We start from the raw sequence: 20,776 nt of genomic DNA on the forward strand, positions 1-20,776 counted from the left end.
AGTTAAGGTCGCATGTTCTGGTTTGGTGGCCTGGGTCGGATGGTTCAGATTCTGGGGGCAGACATGGTGCCGCTCATCAAGCCATGCTGTGGTAGGGATCCCACATATAAAGTAGAGGAAGATGGGCACAGATATTAGCTCAGGACTAGTCTTCCTCAGCAAAAAGAGGAGGATTGGCTGCAGAGGTTAGCTCAGGGCTGATATTCCTCAAAAAAAAGAAAATTTAAAAATAACGGTAACAAAGGACATAAGCAAAATCCACAGGAACTCAACCTGCCCCCAAACCTCGCTCCAGCCTTGATGGGGTCACCAGGCTGAAGGGCAGGGATGAGATCTCTGAATGGGAACAGTCAGTGGCTGTGGCCATCATTTGTGCTCTGGGTCCCTGTTTGCAGTGGAGAGCACCTCCCAGAGAGGGGGACCCCTTTGCAGGGTGTGGGGTGCGGAGCAGCCCTCCCACGGTGACTGCAGGCTTCTCTGGCTGCGCAGACGTGTGGCTGGTCACCATACTTGCCATGGAGGCACCACCGGGCCCTCTGCAGGACCCATGGTGTCACGTTTGAAGTCTGAACAGGCCGGCCTTGACCTCGGTCACTGCCCTCGGCCTGTCTGAGCTGTGCCTGGTGTTCTGCAGGGCTTTGGGCGAGTTTTGGCACCAAAACCCTGTGTCTGCCCTCAGGTGTCTTGCAGTTCCAAGGACAGAGTGGGACAGGTGCTAACATTTTCCCATGGGTAGAACAGAAACCCTATAATGAGATTAAAGGAGAGAACGTATAGAAAGTACTTTTATGTACATTTATTTTTCCATGATTTATTATCGTATGCATACCATGAGCCAAGTGTTGTGCTCAATGCTCTATGTACATGGTCACATTGGTCACAACACCAGAATGAGATGGCTATTATTGTCCACATTTTTTTAGATGAGAAAGCTGAAGCCCAAAAAGGTTAAGAAATTTGTCCAATGATGTGTGCTGCTAACTGCCTGGTCTGGGGTGGAAAAGAGGGAAAATATTTGTTGTCATAACAGAAGTATGCAGTATGTATCCTAAAGATGCAAGGCACGGTGCTGGCCTGCCTGTTTGCGAGGGATCAGGACTTCGCAGCTTCCATATTTTAAAAAAGAAAAATGAATATATTCCTGGGTAAAGTGTGAAAATGGAAATAAATGAGATTGTGTATGTAGAAAGCTTGCTCACATTAAGTCCTTAGTGGTTAATACAATTAGCATATTTCACAGTTTCTAAAAGGCCCTTCTATCTCTTTTGCATGTTATTATCTTTGAAATTAGGATGTTTTGCAATCAGCGGCTGAACAAAACATTGGGTCACAGTTGATTGACAGTAAATTTTCTTTCTTAGTGCTATTTCATGATCTTTCTTATCATCCCTGACAGCGTAGATTAATTAGGTGCTGTGTCGCTTGTGGTTAGGTACATTTACTTGACAGGGACCTGGCCAGTATTTCTGAACAGGAGTTAACTTTCACAGAGGGAACTTTTAGGAAGGTGTCAACTTGATTGGTTCCATTATGGAAGAGGATGGAGTCCAGGAGTGAGGTGAGGAAGGCTCAGCCAGATGGGGGAGGAGCCCTGAGGGCACTAGGGAGACCCTGTTCCTTTAAGTCAGGATAAGATTCCTGCTCAGAGCTGTACGAGAACGTGGTGATTCTCCAAAATCATTTCTGGGGGCCTTGTGGTGGCAGATGGTGAGTAGTGAATCAGCAAAAACTAGTCCCCTGGGCCAGCTCAGTACCTGGCTTCCAGGACCCCTGCCTCCCGGGCAGAGCAGCCCTCCCACTGTCCTCTGCCAGGTGACCGCCAGGCGCCTGTGATGCACGTTACTTTCCAGACCCCAGCCCCCCTGCTCCTGGCTGGTGACCAGGGATTTGGTGAGAGGGATCCAGCAAGGGGTAGGAGGAGAAAGAAGAGTGATGGTTCCCTGAAGTTGGGTGGAGGAACGAAGCCATGCAGGTTGCTGCTGTGAGCCACTATGTCGTTCGCTTATTTGTGTAACCTGACTGAAAAACACTGAGTTCTGATTTGTTCAGTCGTATCAGGCTGCTTTTCAGGGCTGGCCCCTCGGTTCCCACAGACACCACCCCACCGAGAGGCAGTGTCTCAGCGGGATTCCCATTTCTTCAGCTCAGCTGCCAGGGCAGCCCTGTAATCTCAGGACAATCCACCCCTGGGAGAGCTGATGTCCATGGTCTTAATTTATTTGATGAGAGAGAAGTTAATTACTACAAATGTAGTAACAACATCTTCTGGGACACAGCAGAAAATATTGGTGACCTCTGGCCAAGTTACTGCTTCTGGGAAGAGCTCCTGGTTGCTTCTGAGTATCCTTCCTCTGAGTCCGTGAGGGCATCAGAGGGGTCAGAAACGCAAACCACATGCAGAAAACCTTCCTTATCAGGGATGCTGTCTGGCACTAATGCGATCCGCAGGGCTTTTTTGTTTGTTTGTTATAGGAACGAAAGGAGAGTTTATTCATTCATTCATACAGTTCATTCAACAAGTATTTATTGGAGCCTCCTGTTCTAGGCACAGGGCATATACTGTCAATGAGAGTGGAGTTCCCTGCCCCCCTGGAGCCTGTATTCAGAGAATGGTTTTGATAGGATGGGGAAGGCAGAAAGAAGATAGAGATTAATAACCAAGTAAATGAGTAATAATGAAGTTAGGATAATAAGTCATATGTGATGCAGCATTTTTAAAACGCTTCCACACATGTAGGTTTTGACCTTTCTTATACTCCTCTGTGAAGCAGGGAGCTTGTTCCTATTTTACAGCTCTGGAAACTGGCTCAGAGATGCCCAGGTTAAGGAGCAGCACAGCCTGTCATCACGCTAAGGCAGGTCTTTCCCATCCCAGGGAAGTGCTCTCTTGATCTTCCTTTTATAAAATATTAAGAATAGTCCACCAATATGAAAAACATATTACATATGCAAATGATACAAAAACAAAATGAGGGTGTATGACCCCACCAAGGACGAATCTTAGGAAGAGCATTAAAAACAGTGCTGAAACCCAGGCTGCCCCTCCTCCAGGAGGAAGCATAACTCACATTTTTGCATTCATTGTGCATTTATTGTTAGTTTTGCTGCTCCTGTATGTATTCTTAAAAATGTATTATTTATTTTTTATGTTCTTAAAACTCATATAAATGGGGGCCAGTCTGGTGGCGCAGAAGTTAAGTTCAGACGTTCCTCTTTGGTGGCCCAGGGATCACTGCTTCCGATCCTGGGTGCAGACCTATGCACCACTTGTCAAGCCATGCTGTGGCAGGTGTCCCACGGATAAAGTAGAGGAAGATGGGCATGGATGTTAGCTCAGGGCCAATCTTCCTCAGCAAAAAGAGGAGGTTTGGTAGCAAATGTTAGCTCAGGGCTAATCTTCCTCAAAAACGAAAAAAAAAAAAAATCCTCATATAAAAGGAATCACATTGTATAAATTATTTTAAACTTTTTTAATTTTTTTGCCTAGTATGCACTTTCTGAGATGCACCCAGACTTACTGCGGGTTGCAGGAGTTCATTGATTTCACTGCCTTGTGGTGTTTTTCGAAATATGTCAGAATATATTCATCCATTCTGCTGCAAGACATCGGTGTTGCTTCAGCACCATGTTTGATGTTTACGCATTGCACGGCCCTGCCGTTGCTCTGTGCTGTGGCACAGGTGGGCACATGTCTGTGCAGGAAACATGCCTCAGAGTGGAACTGCTGGCCATAGAGTGTGTATATCCTCCACTTTATTCAACAACACCAAAATTGTTACGGGGTGTTTTTTTATCTTCTTTTACAGTTCTATAGGGTACAGGTATCTTGAATTATGAGGTTTTTTGGCTCCTTTTTCTACTTTCTTTATGATATTTTTTGATGGATTAAAGTACCAATATTATCTTTTTTGATTTTCACTTTTGAATCTGGCTTTAAAACCTTGTCCTCCTCTAATGTAACAAGGATGCTCTCGTGTATTCTTCTTAAAGTATGAAAGTTTTCAAAGTTTTGCTTATCCCATTTAAAACTGTAATGGAGATGACATTGATTTTTGTGTGTGAGGTTGGGATCTAATTTGTTGTTGTTCTTCATGAGGATAACACTTGTCCCAGCACCAAAAGTGGGGACCTCAGTGCTGCTTCTGTCATCATAGATCTACTTTCTCCACATGTGTGGGTCAGTGCTGGGCTTTTCTTTGGTTACATTGGCACATTTGTCTGTCGGTATGTCAACACTTTACTTTCTTAATTACTGTAGATTTATACTTGAAAATTGGTGAGGCAAGTCATCCTTTCTCAAGACGATTATGACTGTTCTCTCCCCTTGTTCCTGCCTACAAATGTCGCAGCTATGTCTTTAAAATGCATACACATTTAAGTTGCCTTGAATGTATGGATCAATTTGGGGAATATTAAGAACTTTATTGAGTCTTCCTATTGATGAATTAGGTATATATATATATATATATATATATATATATATATATATATATCCATCCATTACTTTTTAGTGGCTTTTTAAAGAGTTTCATAATTTTATCTATAGAATTTTTATGCTGCTTTGCAATCATGTGTTTTTGTGTTTCTTTTTATTTTGGTAAAATATATATGACATATTTTAAAATTTATTTTTGTTGAGATATAATTGACATATAAATTTTGTAAGTTTAAGGTGTACAATGTGCTGATTTGATACATTTATATATTGCCACATGATTACGACTATAATGTTAGCTAACATCTCTATCACATTATATAATTATCATTTCTTTTTTTTTGCGCTGGGGACAGTTTAGATCTAGATTCTTAGCAATTTTGAAGTTTCTAATACAGTACTGTTGTCTATGATCACTAAGCTGTGCATTAGATCTCCAGGAATAGCCCTTTTTTAAATGTGTACAATTCAGTATCATTTTATATTCACAATGTTGTGCAACTATCACCACTATTTCCAAAATGTTTTCATCACCTCAAACAGAAACTGTGTACCTATTAAGCAATACCTCTCTCTTTTCCAAAACCCTCTTTTCCAAGGCTCCTGTAAATTCTAATCTAATTTCTGTCTCTCTGAATTTGCCTAGTCTAGTTATTTCATATGAATGAAATCATGCAATATTTGTCCTTTTGGGTTTAGCTTATTTACCTTAACATTTTCAAGTTTCATCCATTTTGTACCACTATTGGAACTTCATTTCTTTTTGTGGCTAAATAATATTCCATTGTTTGTATATACCACATTTTGTTTATTCATTCATCTGTTGATGAACACTTGGGTTATTTCCAACTGTTTGGCTATTGTAAATAATGCCGAGATGAGCAGTGGAATTCAAGGAACTTTCTGAGTCCCATTTTTCACTTTTTCTGGGTTTATACCCCAGAGTGGAATTGTTGGGCCATATGGTAACTGTTATGGATTAAATTGTGTGCCCTGCAAATTCATTAGAGTTGAGGCTTTAACCTCCAAAGTGACTATATTTGGAGATAGGGACTTTAAAGAGGTAATTAAGGTTAAAGGAGATCGTAAGTGTAGACCCTAGTCCAAATGGACTGGTGTCCTTATAAGAAGAGGAAGAGACATCAGAGGTGCATGCGCACAGAGAAAATACAATGTGATGACATGTCGAGAAGGCTGCCATCTGCAAGCTAAGGAGAGAGGCCTCAGGAGAAACCAAACCTGCTGACACCTTGATCTGGAACTTCTCACCTCCAGAACTGTGAGACAATAAATTTCTGTTGTGCAAACCACCCAGTTTGTGGTATTTTGTACGTCAGTCCCAGCAAACTAATATAGTAACTCTATGTTTAACTTTTTGAGGAACGACGAAACTTTTCAACAGCACTTGCCTAATTTTATACTCCCACCAGCAGTGGACAAAGGGTGCAATTTACCAAGTTTCATTTCTCCACGTCCTTACCAACACTTATTTTCCATTTAAAAAGAAATTAGAGCCAAATTAGTAGGTGTGAAGTAGTATCTCATGGTGGTTTTGATTTGCATTTCCGTAATGACTAATGATATTGAGCATCTTTTCACGTGCTTATTGGCCATTCTTTTTGGAGAAATGACTATTCAAGCCTTTTGCCCATTTTCTTTTAATTGAGTTGTTTGTCTTTTTATTATAGAGTTCTAGGAGTAATATAGATTCTAGATAGTAAGCCCTCATCAGATATATGATTTACAAATATTTTCTCTCATTCTGTGGTTGGTTTTTCACTGTCTTGATAAAATGTCCTTTGATGCACAGAAGTTTTTAATTTTGGTACAATCTGGTATATCAACTTTTTTCTTTTATTGCTCATATTTTGGTGTCATATCTAAGAATCCATTGCCAAATCTTGGTTCATGAAGATGTATACCTTTGTTTTCTTCTAAGAATTTTATGGTTTTATCTCTTATATTTAGGTCACAGGTCCATTTTGAGTTAATTTTGTATATTGTGTGAGGTACGGGTCCAACTTCATTCTTTTGCATGTGGCTATCTGCTTGTCCCAGCATCATCTGTTGAAGAGACTGTTCTTTGCTATTGAATGGACTTGGCACTCTTGTCAAAAATCAATTAGCCATAGATGTCTGGGTTTAGTTTTGGACTCTCAATTTTGTTACATTGTCCATATGTACTCCACAATGTTTTGACTACTATAGCTTTGTAGTAAGTTTTGAAATTGGGAAGTGTGCATCCACCAACTTTGCCTTCTTTCAAGATTGCTTTGGCTATCTGGTGCCTCTTGCAATTCCAGAGAGATTTAAGGATCAGCTTCTATTTCTATAAAACTGGCTGTTGGAATTTTGATAAGGATTATGTTGAATCTTTAGGTTCCTTTGGATAATATTGCCATCCTAACAATATTAAATCTTCCAAGCCATGAACATGGGATTTTCTCGATTTACTTGTATTGTCTTTAATTTTTTCAGCAGTTTAATAGTTTTCCATGTACAAATCTTTCACCTCCTTGGTTAAGTTTTTTCCAAGGTATTTTATTCTTCTTTTCTTTTGTTTTTTGAGGAAGATTAGCCCTGAGCTAACATTTGCCACCAATCCTCCTCCTTTTTTGCTGAGGAAGATTGGCCCAGAGCTAACATCTGTGCCCATCTTTCCCTACTTTATATGTGGGACACCTGCCACAGTGTGGCTTGATAAGCAGTGCATAAGTCTGCACCCAGAATCTGGGATCTGAACCAGCAAACCCTGGGCTGCCAAAGCGAGATGTGCAAACTTAACTGTTGCGCCACTGGGCTGGCCCTGGTATTTTATTCTTTTAGACGCTATTGTAAATAGATTTGCTCTGCTAATTCAGATTTTTCACTGCTGATGTGTAGAAACACAGCCTATTTATGTGTGTTGATGTTGTAACCTGCAACTTTGCTAAATTCAGTTATTAGCTCTAGTTGCTTTCTTGTGGATCCTTCAAGATTTCCTATACATACGATCATGTTATCTGAGAATAGAGATAATTTTATCCCTTTCTTCCAATTTGACTGCCTTTTATTTCTTTTTCTTGCCTAATTGCCCTGGATGGAACTTCTAATGCAATGTTGAATAGCATGGTAAAAGCAGACATCTTTGTCGTGTTCTAGTTTAGGGAGAAAGCTTTTAGTCTTTCACCATTGAGCATATTAGCAGTGGGTTTTTCATAAAAGCCATTTATTATGTTGAGGAAGTTTTCTTCTATTCCTAGTTTGTTGGGAGATTTTTAAGATGAAAGATTGTTGGATTTTGTCAAATGCTTTTTCTGCATCAACTGAGATGATAATGTCTTTTTTTTCTTCATAAAAGCCATTTATTATGTTGAGGAAGTTTTCTTCTATTCCTAGTTTGTTGGGAGATTTTTAAGATGAAAGATTGTTGGATTTTGTCAAATGCTTTTTCTGCATCAACTGAGATGATAATGTCTTTTTTTCCCTTCATTCTATTAATATGGTATATTACGCTGACCGATTTTTGTGTGTGGAACCACCCTTGTGTTCCAGGAATAAATCTGACTTGATCATGATGTATAATACTTTTAATGTGCTGCTGGGTTTGCTTTAATAGTATTTGGTTGAAGATTTTGGTATCTATGTTTATTAGAGATATGTGTCTGTATTTTCTTTTCTTGTAGTGTCTCTATCTGGCTTTAGTATCAGGGTAATGCTGGCCTCTTAGAATAAGTTTAGAAGTGTTCCTTCTTCTTATATTATATGGAAGAGTTCAAGAAGGATTTGTGCTAATTATTATTTAAAAGTTTGATAGAATTCACCAGTGAAGCCATGTGGTCCTGGGTTTTTTCTTGTTGAGGGAAGGTTTTTGATTACTGATTCAATATCTTTACTTGTTATAGGTCTTTTGAGATTTTCTGCTTTGTTTGAGTCAGCTTAGGTAATTTGTATGGTTCTAGGAAGTTGACCATTTTATCTAGGTTATCTGATTTGTTGAAGCACACTTGTTCATAGTAAAATCTTATAATCCTTTTTATGTTTGTAAGTTCCCACTTTCATTTCTGATTTTAGTTATTTGTGTCTTTTCTCTTTTTTCTTTGTCATCCTAGCTAAAATTTGTCAATATTGTTGATCTTTACAAAGAACCAACTTTTGGTTTTGGTAATTCTGTTGTTTTTATATTTTCTATTTTGTCTATCTCTGCTTGAAACTTTATTTTTTACTTCCTTATGTTAGGGTTGGGTTTAGTGTACTCTTTTTTTCTAGTTCACTTAGGTGTAAAGTTAGTTATCGATTTGAGATTTTTCTTATTTTTATAATGTAAGCATTTACAGCTATAAATTTACTTCTTAACTGCTTTGACTGCATCCCATAAATTTTGGTATGCTGTGTTTTCATTTTTTTAATTAATTTTTTTTTTGTGAAAAACTGGGCACTTGATTATCACGTGATAAAATTAGAAATCAGATTCTCCCCCTTCTACAAGTTTGCTGGGTTTTTGTTTAGAGACTTTTCTCATCTATTTTTATATTCCTTGTCATCTGTGTCACTGAAGTCTCTGTTCCTTAGCTAGTGTTTAGCTAGTGTTTTGACAGAGATTCCCTTGAATGCTGAGAGAGAGAGAGAAAGGAAAAGGATAATAACTCCCAGTCTCTGCAGACGGGGTCGGTCTGTGCTGGGGCCCTCCCTTAGTACTTAGCTAACCTTTCTCTGAGCCTAGGGTTCAGCCTGAGATGAAAGCTTAGGCTCTTTTCAGGGGTTTTCTGACTACCCATCTTGCTTAGGGCATGTGCATGGCCTTCTAGGTCCCCCCATGTGCATGGGTGCTTTTGAATGCCCTAACATCCCAAATAAAGTCTTTCCCAGGCTCCTCCTCCCTTGCTCCAGGTGGTCTCTTGTATGTTTTAGCAGTCATTTTTGACCCCATAGCTGCAAGTTGTTCACCTTATAATGTTTTCAAGCTGTATCTGCTGCTTTTCTGCCCTGATGACTCCTGAGCTTAAAGAAGCAGAGATCTTGCATCCCTTGGGTCCTTCAGGTGGCCCCAGGCAGCTTCAAACACACATACACAATATTTTGCAAACATGGTTGACTCTGATTCCCCTGGAACCATGGGCAGAGCTCCCACCTGGGGAAGGTAGGCTACAGTCTTCAAGATGGTGGCTGAGCTGGGGAGCAGAGAAGCAAGGGCCAGTGAAAACACCACAGAGCTTTTCTTCCAGTTTTACGTTGCCTTTTTCTTGGTTCAGTGTTCACTCGGTTGCTGTAAACCTTTGACAATTTTCCATAGTTCTAACAAAGTTGGTTCTGACACTTTCTGCTTGTTCTTCAACATTTCTGTGGGGGGATGTGAGCTTGGAGCTGCCTACTCTGCCGTTTTGCTGACATCGCTCTATATTTATTCTTAAAGATCTTATTTTTTTTATTGTACACAAATACATGTTTTATGTCATGTTTTCTATCTGAAATTTGTTATGTAGAAATGTAATCAATTTTATATATCTATTTTATAAAAATATGAAGTTCAGGAAGAGGGAACTATTCTTGCTGTGGACCATGGGGTAAGGAGAGAAAGGTGAAACCTTCTTGATGGGTAGTGATTAATGAGTTGGGCTCTGAAATCATATTACTTTGGCTCAAGTCTTGGATTCCCTCCCATCCATTTTGTAATCTTTGATCAGTTACTTAAACTTTCAGCCTTCAGTTTTCTTAGCTGTCAAATGGGAATAACAAGAGTACTATATCAATTAGCTTTTGCTGCATAACCAGCCACCACAAAATGTAGTGTCTCAAGTAAAAATTATTTTATTTAGCTCATGATTCTGTATGTGGCTGAGATAGTGGGGGCTTCCTTCCACAGGGTTGCTCATCCTCCAGTAGGCTAGCCCAGGCTTCTTCACATAATGGGCTCAGGGTTCTAAAAAGCAGCAAGACAGAGCAACTCTCAACATGCAAACATTTTTCAAGCCTCTGCTTGTACATCGTTTGCTATTGTCCCATTGTCCAAAGCAAGTTACAGATCAGATTGAGTCAGACTGGTAGGAGACCATCTAGGGGTGTTTTTCAGAGAGGGCTATACAAGGGGGGTCAGTCCACTTTCTGGCACCAATGAGTCACCTTCCTCCAACAGGTGAGATACACCAATTCCTCCCAGTTCCCCCAAAGTCTCATTCACTATCACATTGGTCTCCAAATCCAGGTGTCCCTCTACTTTGGGCAGCATTTCCTGGTGCTGTGGGACAGTGACCTTATGATCCTTAGCAGCCCTTTATTTGGATGGGAGACTCTACTAGGCACCATTTGAAATCTTTCTTGATTCTTAATAAAAGACCTTAGAGTCACACATTGATTTTACGTTTTTCCTTAGGCCATTTCTTCCTTTGAGAGTCTTTGCCAGTTGGCTTAGAAATGTGAAACTTTTATTTTTCAATCCAGAAAGTGCTGGCTCCCCCATATTTCCTCTAAATTCTGCTTATAAGCTAATAGTTCTTTCTTTGGCTTATCTCTGTCCCACCAGTAGTATCTTGCTGTATACAGCTGGGAGACCAACTGACTCTTAGCCAGATCTAAAAGTAAATGAGGTACGTTTTTCTTTCAAGTCACTGCAGGTGTCAATTGTGTCACTGTGTCGATGAAAATAATCCATAACCAATCTATAAATGAAAATTTGGGATGAGTTTATTCTGAGCTAAAATGTGAGGACCATGGCCCAGGGCCTTTTTTCCTGAAGGAAGAAAGGGCACCGAAGAAGTGGGGTGCACAGAGTGGTTATATACCCTCAAACAGGATGTTTCACATATGATTGAAATGTGCCTTTTACCATAGTTGCGAGACTGCTCTGTCGGCACAGCGATTGATGGAAACAGCAAGTAGGTCTGCTGTCTCGGTGAACACAGCAGGGTGGCAGGTCTGCTGTCTAGAGCTGGGTGGTCACAGGTGAGCTGGGTGGTCAAAGGTGAGCACAGCAATCAGTTCCTAGCCTAAGGAAAGATGCTTATCCCTAAGGAAATGCCAATGTGGGGGGAAGTTGCACCTTTATCTTAAGGGCATTTGTTCTTGCCATAGTAAATGTTTTAAAGCAGATATGCAATGCGTGTTCAACGGCCACAGTCAGACCCTTTTGGAAAAAACAAAGTCAGGCCAAATTAGGTTTATACCAAATGGCTTCCTCGTATACTCCAATATATCCTATTGCTTGCCATTTCTATTTGTCAACTGCAATCTAACACTAGCTGTCCTTCTTTCTGCCCTGACTGGCAGTTTCCTCACCACTTTCCAACCTCTGCTGGTTGCCCAGTCCTAAAGCTAATGGCACACACTCGCTCAGGTCTATTCCACACAGTCTCAGGGTTTCAAGAGTAGTTGGAGAGCCAGCCCCACTGTCCAAGCCCTTTGTAAGTCTCTGCTTGTGTTACATTTGCTAATGGCCCACTGGCCAAAGTGAGTCACATGGCCAAGTCCTGACTCAAAAGTAGAAAAACAGGGGCCGGCCCTGTGGCCAAGTGGTAAAGTTCGCATGCTCTGTTGCGGTGGCCCAGGGTTTCGCTGGTTCAGATCCTGGGCGCGGACAGGGCACCACTCGTCAGGCCACGCTGAGGTGGTATCCCACGTGCTACAACGATAAGGACACACAACTAAAATATACAACTATGTACTGGGGGGATTTGGGGGAGAAAACGCAGAAAGAAAGAAAGAAAAAGATCAGTAGCAGTTGTTAGCTCAAATGCCAAACTAAAAAAAAAGAAAGAAAGCGGAAAACAGACTCCAGTTCTTTCTTCTTGGGAGGAGCTGCAAAGTCACATCACAAAGAGGTGGTCAAGTTCGCAGTCTATCTCAGGTGTCCACTTTGTGGGATGATGGTGAGCTTCTGTTTCCTCATTTGTTAAAAGTGAGAATAAAATATAAGTAGCTACTTCATAGGATGGTTATAAGCACCACCTTGGTAGCTGGGGTTCTGTGCAAGGTGCACCTCTGCGTTATGGTCGACCATGACCTAGATTGTTGGGTTAGGTCTACGTTTGCTTCCTTTCAACTCGGACAGTCTGAGGCAGGAACATGTCTAAGGTGGTTTCATTGAGCAGTGGCAGTGAAGTAAGGCCCCCTTCTCTCTGAGGACAGAGAGATCCAGAAGCCCGTCTGTGTCCTCTTCTCGCCGAGAGACTCATAAGTGAGACTTTAAACCAGAGCAGGGATCATCCAGACCTGATTACATTCATTATCCTTAAAACTTGAAGAGCCACAGATGGCTCATGAAACTTAAATAGTAATACCCATTGGTCCTGCAAATATTTCAGGGTAGTCTCTCTAGAGTTCACTGAATACAGAATAGCATGTGAAGAAAGCCTTTCCATTTTAGCCATATTCCTGTGAAGAGGTTTAGACTTTATTTGTCCACATACTTTAACAATTCCACAGGGAAATAATATTGACCAAAATATAGCTACAATATATTTTTAAAGATTTTTCACTCTTAAATATTGCTGGAAAGGAAGAGTTATGAGAAAACAAGAAAGGCCATGTTCACATTAATTCATTTAGTATCAGAATTTGCTACTCAACACAGACAGGAAGCAGACCGAGAGAGCAAAGTGATGGAAGGACAACAGAGAGGTGGTGCTACACATCCAAAGTTAAGACAAATGTTAGGACATGATGCACCACACTGAATAAAATATGCCCCATGGGCTGACATATGCTACTTGTTTGTTAAAAATAAATGAATGAACGGATGTCTAAAGGCTCTACAGAGGTAGCAAGGTAATATTCTGTGCCTGAGGGATAGGAAAGCCTGAGGAACTTGTTCTGCTGAGCTTTGGCTCCTGTAAAGCTCTGGGCTGAAGACACAGGAGACTCCTGGTCCTAAGGTATGCCTGTCAATCAATCATGAAGTTGAGGAAATGGGAACGTTCCCCAACACATGCACAGAAGTAGCAAGATTAGAAGACCAGCCCAAGTGGATTCAGGGTGCCCACTGCCTACAGTAGCATGAGTTTTATTTAAGGAACATTACATCAAAAGTGAGATAATACATTTTCCCTATGCTAATTGTTTTCTTGCCTTTTGAGGTAACATGAATGGTTTCTCTAGAGCTTAGGGAAAGAGTAGATTTAATTAGTAGAAGACATACACTGTTTGTTTTAAAGCAGACACCAGGTTTGGTCGTCTTTTGCCAAATTAATTTTGTATAAATTTCAGAATATCACTTGGTGGTTCATTTCCTTGATCACAAATCAGCTGAAGATGACACAGTGTTTGTGAGATGAAGTGCATTTAAGTCAGGGCCGCCATGTCTACTTGGCGATTATGTTTATATTTCATAAAAACATCCAAATTATGTAGAAGTAGAGAAACCTACAAATGTCCCCATATGTGGGTTATTGTACACCTACAATCAATTTTTTTTCTTTTTTTTTTAAAGATTTCATTTTTTTCCTTTTCTCCTCAAAGCCCCCCGAGTACATAGTTGTATATTCTTAGTTGTGGGTCCTTCTAGTTGTGGCATGTGGGATGCCACCTCAGCATGGTTTGATGAGTGGTACCATGTCCGTGCCCAGGATTTGAACCGACGAAACACTGGGCCACCGCAGCGGAGAGCGAACTTAACCACTCGGCCACGGGGCCAGCCCCACACAATCAATTTTTCTAAGCGTTCACATACATTTAAATGTTCTCATGTAGAGAGGTAGCAAAAGATGGTTATATAGAAAGAAGTTTTCTTGTCCCAAATGTATCTAGGATTTTCCAGAATATAATTTCTAGAGGGATAAGTTACAGTTTAAGAAAATATCAGTTGTTTATCTTTTCTGAATTATAAGGAATTTTTGAAAAGCCTACAAGTGAGGGAACATTTACACTTTCATTTTTTCTATGAATATTCATGGAATGCTAGCTATGTGCTTAAATGCAGCAGTAAGGTTGTGGGCATAAATACAAGTAGCACACATCATCCTGCAGTTTAGGAGAAGAGGCAGACATTGACCATAATTCCATGTGATAATTGTTGTGAATCAAGCATTTCAAACTACACAGTGAATGGAAGACTCACTCCATCCAGGGCTCCAGGGAGGAACGGTAGAGGAAGTAACATTGAGCAGGGTCTGTAAGGGTATGTTCACCAGTCCAGGCAGAGAAGAGGAGCAGGAGGAGTCCAGATAGAGGAAAGATTTTTAAAAATCAAGACCTACCTAGGGTCGGAAAATTAGAGGTAGGAAAAAAGAATGATCTCACGTACTATAAACGTAGGTGTTACGATTGTGGTATTACTAAGTTTTAAATATCTCAGATGTTTAAATGATCTTTTGGAAAAATTTTAAATCCTTATTTTGGTATCTTTTGGTCAAAGGAATTAAAATAAAAGGATATGTTACTCACAAAATTGCTAAAATTTAAAAGCCTGCCAATAGCAAGTGACAGCAAGGATGTGAAGTAGCTGGAGCCCTCCTGACCGGGCGGAGCAGACTTCAATCTGTGCCTCTCCTGTGGCCCAGCGGGGCTGCTCCTAGATACATACTCAAGAGAAATGAGTGCATGTTCACCGAAAGACATTTACAAAAATGTACATTTCTATTTTAGTCAGATAGCCCCAAACTGGAAAGAGCCAGGGTGGCCATCAAGAGGAGAATGGATTAACAAATGATAGCAAATTCATACAGCAGAAAACCATTCACATGTCAAAAGAAATGAACTAATTCTTACATGCCAGACACGGCTGAATTCAAAAAATACTATGCTGGATAAAAGAAGCCTTAAATAAAGAGTATATTGCATATGATTCCATTTATTTAAAGTTCAAGAACAAGAAAAATATTCTTTGGCAATAGAAGAGAGAGTAGTGGTATTAGCTAGTGAAGGGCATGAAGAAACTTTTTGGGGAGATACAAGCTTTCTATTATCACAACTGGGGTGGTAGCTACACAGGTGTACATATTGCAAATATTCATCAATCTGTATAATTTATATCTTTTATTATATATAAAACTAAAAAATTTTGAAGATGAGTAACTGTTAGTTACTTGGGTAAGAAAGGACAAGGCGCATCTTAAGAGTTGAGATTTTCACACCTGCCCAGGTGAGCTGAGCCTGCAGGTCCTATGTGTAGCAGGAAGGCTAACTGTGCTGTTCTTTTGAAGTAAGAGCTGGGAAAGCATTATATTATCATAAGTAGATAACAGAGACCTCCCCCGTTAATCTAGGCTGTGGAAAATGCGCCACACATAATAAGTCATGACTGGCAAAGAGTCACCCCTAAGAGGGGAATGTGGATCCTCCACCTCATTTCATCCTGATGTTTCTGGGGGAACCCTAGTTCAAGAAACTATCAAAAACTGATGAATAACAGGTGACTCCATAAAGCGCAGGCAAAGTGACTATGGAACTGCTCCAGGATATGTGTTGGGTTCTCTTAGAAGAAAATTCCTTTGGAAAATGAGTTGATAATCAAAAATAATGAAGCATACTAAAAAATACAAAGCCATGAAAAATATCCCACAGAACCAAGAAATTGGAGAATTTACCCCTAAGGATATAGAGATAATGGAGAATTACAGGATGGACTTCAAAAAAGTATTTAAAAAATAAAGTGATAAAGGAATACAATATCAATATCTAGCAAAATTTGTGTAGTAAAAATAAAAAGGAGTGATAATATCTATTGTTGGTGTCTTAATTAGACTTCTTACTACCTTCTGGGTAAATAGTCAAGCACAATTGTCTAAAACTGAAATATTATTTACCTTTCAACTGAACAGTTTGATTCCTGGGGCCGCTGTGTAATTAGAGAAAATAGGGAAATATGGTGAATGTTCATCAGTAATAGAATGGATGAATAAAATGTGCTGCATATTTTCCTGAGCTAATATACAACGATTAAAAAGGACGACTCAGGTATAGATGAGTTGCTTGGTGGGGTTTCCAGGATGTGTATTCAGGTAGAAAAACAAGAGACAGAAAAGTAGGTTTTTCTAAGAGAAGCATTGAACAAAACAAAACAGAAACCTCTGTGTGTTCGTATTCACTTTGTTCATATTTGATATGGGAATGGACCGTTATGGAAGGAAACACACTAGAGTAATACCATTGGTTTATGCAAATATGGGGCAGAGGATTTGAATTAAGTAATGAAAAAATCAAAACAAATAACTTGTTTCTTTAAAAAGAAAGTAGTGACTGTAGAAAATAGCATGCATTGTATAATCAGCCTTATTGGAAATTACACACCCAAACACACACATCTTGTGCATATATCCATATGTGCACACACACAAAGAGAAAGAGAGAAAAGGAAGAGGAAGAAGAGGGAGTCAAGAAAGAATGATAAAATGATATATAAGAAAATTAATAAAACTAAACAAAACTAAAACAAATGGAAGACTAACATTTCAAGGACAGTAGACTATGAAACAGAAAAAGGTGGTTAAGATATAGAAAGAAGTAAAGAAAAATCCTACAAGTGAAATAAATGGTCATTGAAACTAAAAATCCAATTGAGTAGTTGCAATTACATAGGAAATTAGTAAATAGGACAGGGGTTGGTAGAGGGATAGAGACGCAATTGATGCAGTTTTGAGAAAAGTGTAAAGACATGAAGTCTTCAATTTAAAGTGTCCACCAAGTATCCTGTTAGATGTCCTGGGAACAATAATCAACAACTCATGCCCAGCCACATCCTAGTGAAACTACAGGAGAAATTTCTGAAAACCACCAGAGAGAAAAGGCAGCGGATGTTTCTGTGGCAAGGGCTTCCTGACTTAGATCATCCCAACCCAGGCAGAACCCAGAAGAGGCCCTTCAGACAGGTTGGCAGCTATCCTTGGTGCTGGAATAGCCTCCGCTGTATGCAAACAAAAATCCCAGGCAGTTTAGAACTCTCCATATGAAAAATAAGTAATTGAATCTATGAGAATCTATAGCTAAGGGGAGTGAAAATGTTCTCAATCAAGATGTAAAAAAAAATACAAAATATAAAGGAGAAATTATGTAATATTTTTCTACAATAAAATATAGAAAGACCATGAAGATAAGGATTTGGTATCCAAAATGATTTAAAGTATAAATTATTAAGAAAAAAATATTTGCGAAAGGTGAAAGAGCAGAAGAGGGACCATCGATGACAAGAATTATATGACAAAATGTTCAACCTTAGTAGTTTTCAGGGAACTGCAAAACAGTATAGAAGAAAGCTAATTCTCACCCACTATTTTGAAGAATGAAAATAACTGTTGGTGAGGGTGTGGGGAAATGATAGTGCACACAGCTGGTGTGAACATGAATCAGAAGGGCTGCTTTGGAAAAGTTTGGCAGTATGTTTTAAAATTGTAAATGTCACAGGAAGGCAATTTGCAGTGACCATGAGTTTCTGCTTCTGGATGGATAGAGAGAGAAAAGCCCTCATGGATTTTGTACAAGGAGCCTTGAACATGTACATTTGTTAAATCGTTGGGGGTTTTTTTTGTTGTTGTTGTTTTTTATTAAATAAGTTTTATTAGTCTTACTTGGTAAATACATAGAATGTTAAGTAATTTCTATGGTGCAGGTTGCTGAGGAAGCTGCAGGGGACATGCTTCACTTCTTGCTCGCCTTTACTGCTGACTTGGTGACCTTGCCAGCTGTGGTTGACTTCTTATCCACTGTCTTGATGACTCCAACAGCCACTGTTTGGCTCATGTCCCGCAAAGCAAAACGGCCTAGAGGTGGGTACTCAGAGAAAGTTTCCACACACATGGCCTTGCTGGGGACCATCTGCACCATCGCTGCATCGCCCGACTTCAGGGCCCTGGGGTTTTCCTCCAGCTTCTTGCCTGAGCGCCTGTCAATCTTTTCCCTCAATTCAGCAAACTTGCAAGAGATGTGGGCTGTATGGCAGTCCAGCACTGGGGTATAGCCGGCGTGGATCTGCCCAGGGTGGTTCAAGATGATCACCTGTGCCACAAAGCTGCCAGCCTCTATGAGGGGGTCGTTCTTGCTGGCTCCAGCCACATTTCCACGATGGATGTCCTTCACAGACACATTCTTGACGTTGAAGCCCACGTTGTCACCAGGCAGGGCCTCAGTCAGGGCTTCGTGGTGCATCTCCACAGACTTGACCTCGGTGGTGAGGTTGCTGGGGGCAAAGGTGACCACCATCCCAGGTTTCAGGAAGCCGTTCTCCACGCGGCCTACAGGCACAGTGCCAATGCCTCCAATCTTGTACACGTCTTGCAGAGGCAGCCTCAGAGGCTTGTTGACCGGGCGAGTGGGCAGGAGGATGGAGTCCAGAGCTTCCAGCAGAGTCACCCCGGTGGCATTTCCCTCTTTCCTCTCCACCTTACAGCCCTTCAACCAGGGCATGTTGGTGCTGGGCTCCAGCATGTTGTCGCCGTGCCAGCCCGAGATGGGCACGAAGGCCAGGGTGGCCAGGTTGTAGCCAATCTTCTTGATGTAGGCGCTCACTTCCTTGGTGAGCTCCTGGAAGCGCGCGGCGCTGTAGGCAGGCTCAGTTGAGTCCATCTTGTTGACAGCCACGATGAGCTGCTTCACACCCAGCGTAAAGGCCAGTAGCGCATGCTCACGGGTCTGCCCGTTCTTGGAGATGCCAGCCTCAAACTCGCCCACGCCAGCGGCCACGATGAGCACGGTGCAGTCGGCCTGGGAAGTGCCAGTAATCATGTTCTTGATGAAATCCCTGTGGCCTGGGGCATCAATGATGGTGATGTAGTATTTGCTGGTTTCAAACTTCCACAGGGAGATGTCTGTGGTGATGCCACGTTCTCTCTCTGCCTTCAGCTTGTCCAGCACCCAGGCGTACTTGAAGGAGCCCTTGCCCATCTCTGCTGCTTCCTTCTCAAACTTCTCGATGGTTCTCTTGTCAATGCCCCCACACTTGTAGATGAGGTGCCCGATGGTGGTGGACTTGCCAGATCCACATGGCCAATGACGACAGTATTGATATGGGTCTTCTCTTTGCCCATGGTGGTGGGTTCACTACAATCACTGAGCCAGAGATCAGCAAGGGCTACAGCAGCTGTGAAGATCTTAAATCGTTGTTTTTAACAACACACACAAAAAAATAGTTCAGTGGAAAATGCATATGCCTTTCATTTAAGAGACCAGATTTTGATTTTTCTGTCTGCCACTTTGTGGTTGACAAGTTTAGGCAAATCACTTAATATCTATGAGCCTCAGTTTCCACATCTGTAAAGTGGGAAGATAGCACCCGTCTCACAGAGTTCTAAAAATAATTAAATTTATGCAAAAGCTCTTTTAAGACCACAAACTCATATCAAAATATAAGATAATTCTCAAAGTGTATTCAGGGATATACATAATTCATATTTAATTTCATACTTCAATTAAATACCTATTTAGAGAAACTGTGAGTATTAAGTGAGAGCAGCTCCAGGAAGAGGTCAGGGGAAGAAGTTTCCTTCTCATAAGCCGTGACATTTTGTCCTATTTTAAGAGCCCCTTCCCCTCCCTTTTTTCTGACAGCCTGTATCTGTATTCAGTCATGACCTGTCAACATAGTTTTATTTGGTATGGATAAGTATAGCATAATTAGCTTGAAAACTATTCTCCCAATTATAGTTGTAGAGTTGTTTTCTTTGCTCAGCCTTCATATCTAAGGAATATGACACAACCTGAAAAGTCAACTTAAAGCGCAAAGTCTAAATTTATCAATGTGATTCTTTTGATGTGCTCGTTTCATTGTGGCTTTGCTCAATCCCTTTTGACAGGTTTGGAGGGTTCAAATGCATTAAACCACATTTATTCCTTAAGACGCTCTGGGGTTGCGAGCTTTCTACTTGAATGTGAGTCTCTTCCAGAATCAGAGATGATGCCCGAAGGAGCTGGAAGGAATGATGTTCCTGACAGCATCCATCACTGTGGTGTTGTGAAAATCACATGAGAAAATACATTGGAAGATACATGGCCTTTTCCTGGCACATAGTTGGTGCTCAAACATATTCACTGAGTCACTTGTTCATCCATTCATCTTTTGCCTTCTTCCTTTAAGACCATTTATGTGACCAAAGCTCAGTGCTGTGGATGGACGAATTCTGGTCTGTAACTGTTGTGATCCATCTGTTAGTGTGGGAGGACACAGAGAGCTGTGAGCTGAGGATTTTGAACCCTACACCAAGTCCTAACTTTTATACCTGGAGAGGCGCTATCACTTTTTAGGCATCGACTGCTTTTTTTTTTGGTGAGAAAGATTGGCTCTGAGCTAACATCTCTTGCCAATCTTACTCTCTTTGCTTGAGGAAGGTGATCCCTGAGCTAACATCTGTGCCAATCTTCTATCATTTTGTATGTAGGATTCTGCCACATCATGGCTTGATGAGCAGTCTGTAGGTCCATGCCCGGGATCCAAACCCACAAACC

The 20,776-nt window shown here is 40.8% G+C and overlaps 1 protein-coding gene and 1 pseudogene across 6 annotated transcripts in view; one reads left to right on the forward strand and one right to left on the reverse strand.

Annotated features, from left to right (window-relative positions):
• VWC2 (von Willebrand factor C domain containing 2) overlaps nucleotides 1-20,776 on the forward strand; it is a 119,911-nt gene that overhangs the window by 58,949 nt on the left and 40,186 nt on the right. The window lies entirely within an intron of this gene.
• Nucleotides 17,978-19,362, reverse strand: LOC103565544 (elongation factor 1-alpha, oocyte form-like; annotated as a pseudogene).

This window comes from Equus przewalskii, chromosome 4, assembly GCF_037783145.1.
Source record: "Equus przewalskii isolate Varuska chromosome 4, EquPr2, whole genome shotgun sequence".
NCBI lineage: Eukaryota > Metazoa > Chordata > Mammalia > Perissodactyla > Equidae > Equus > Equus przewalskii.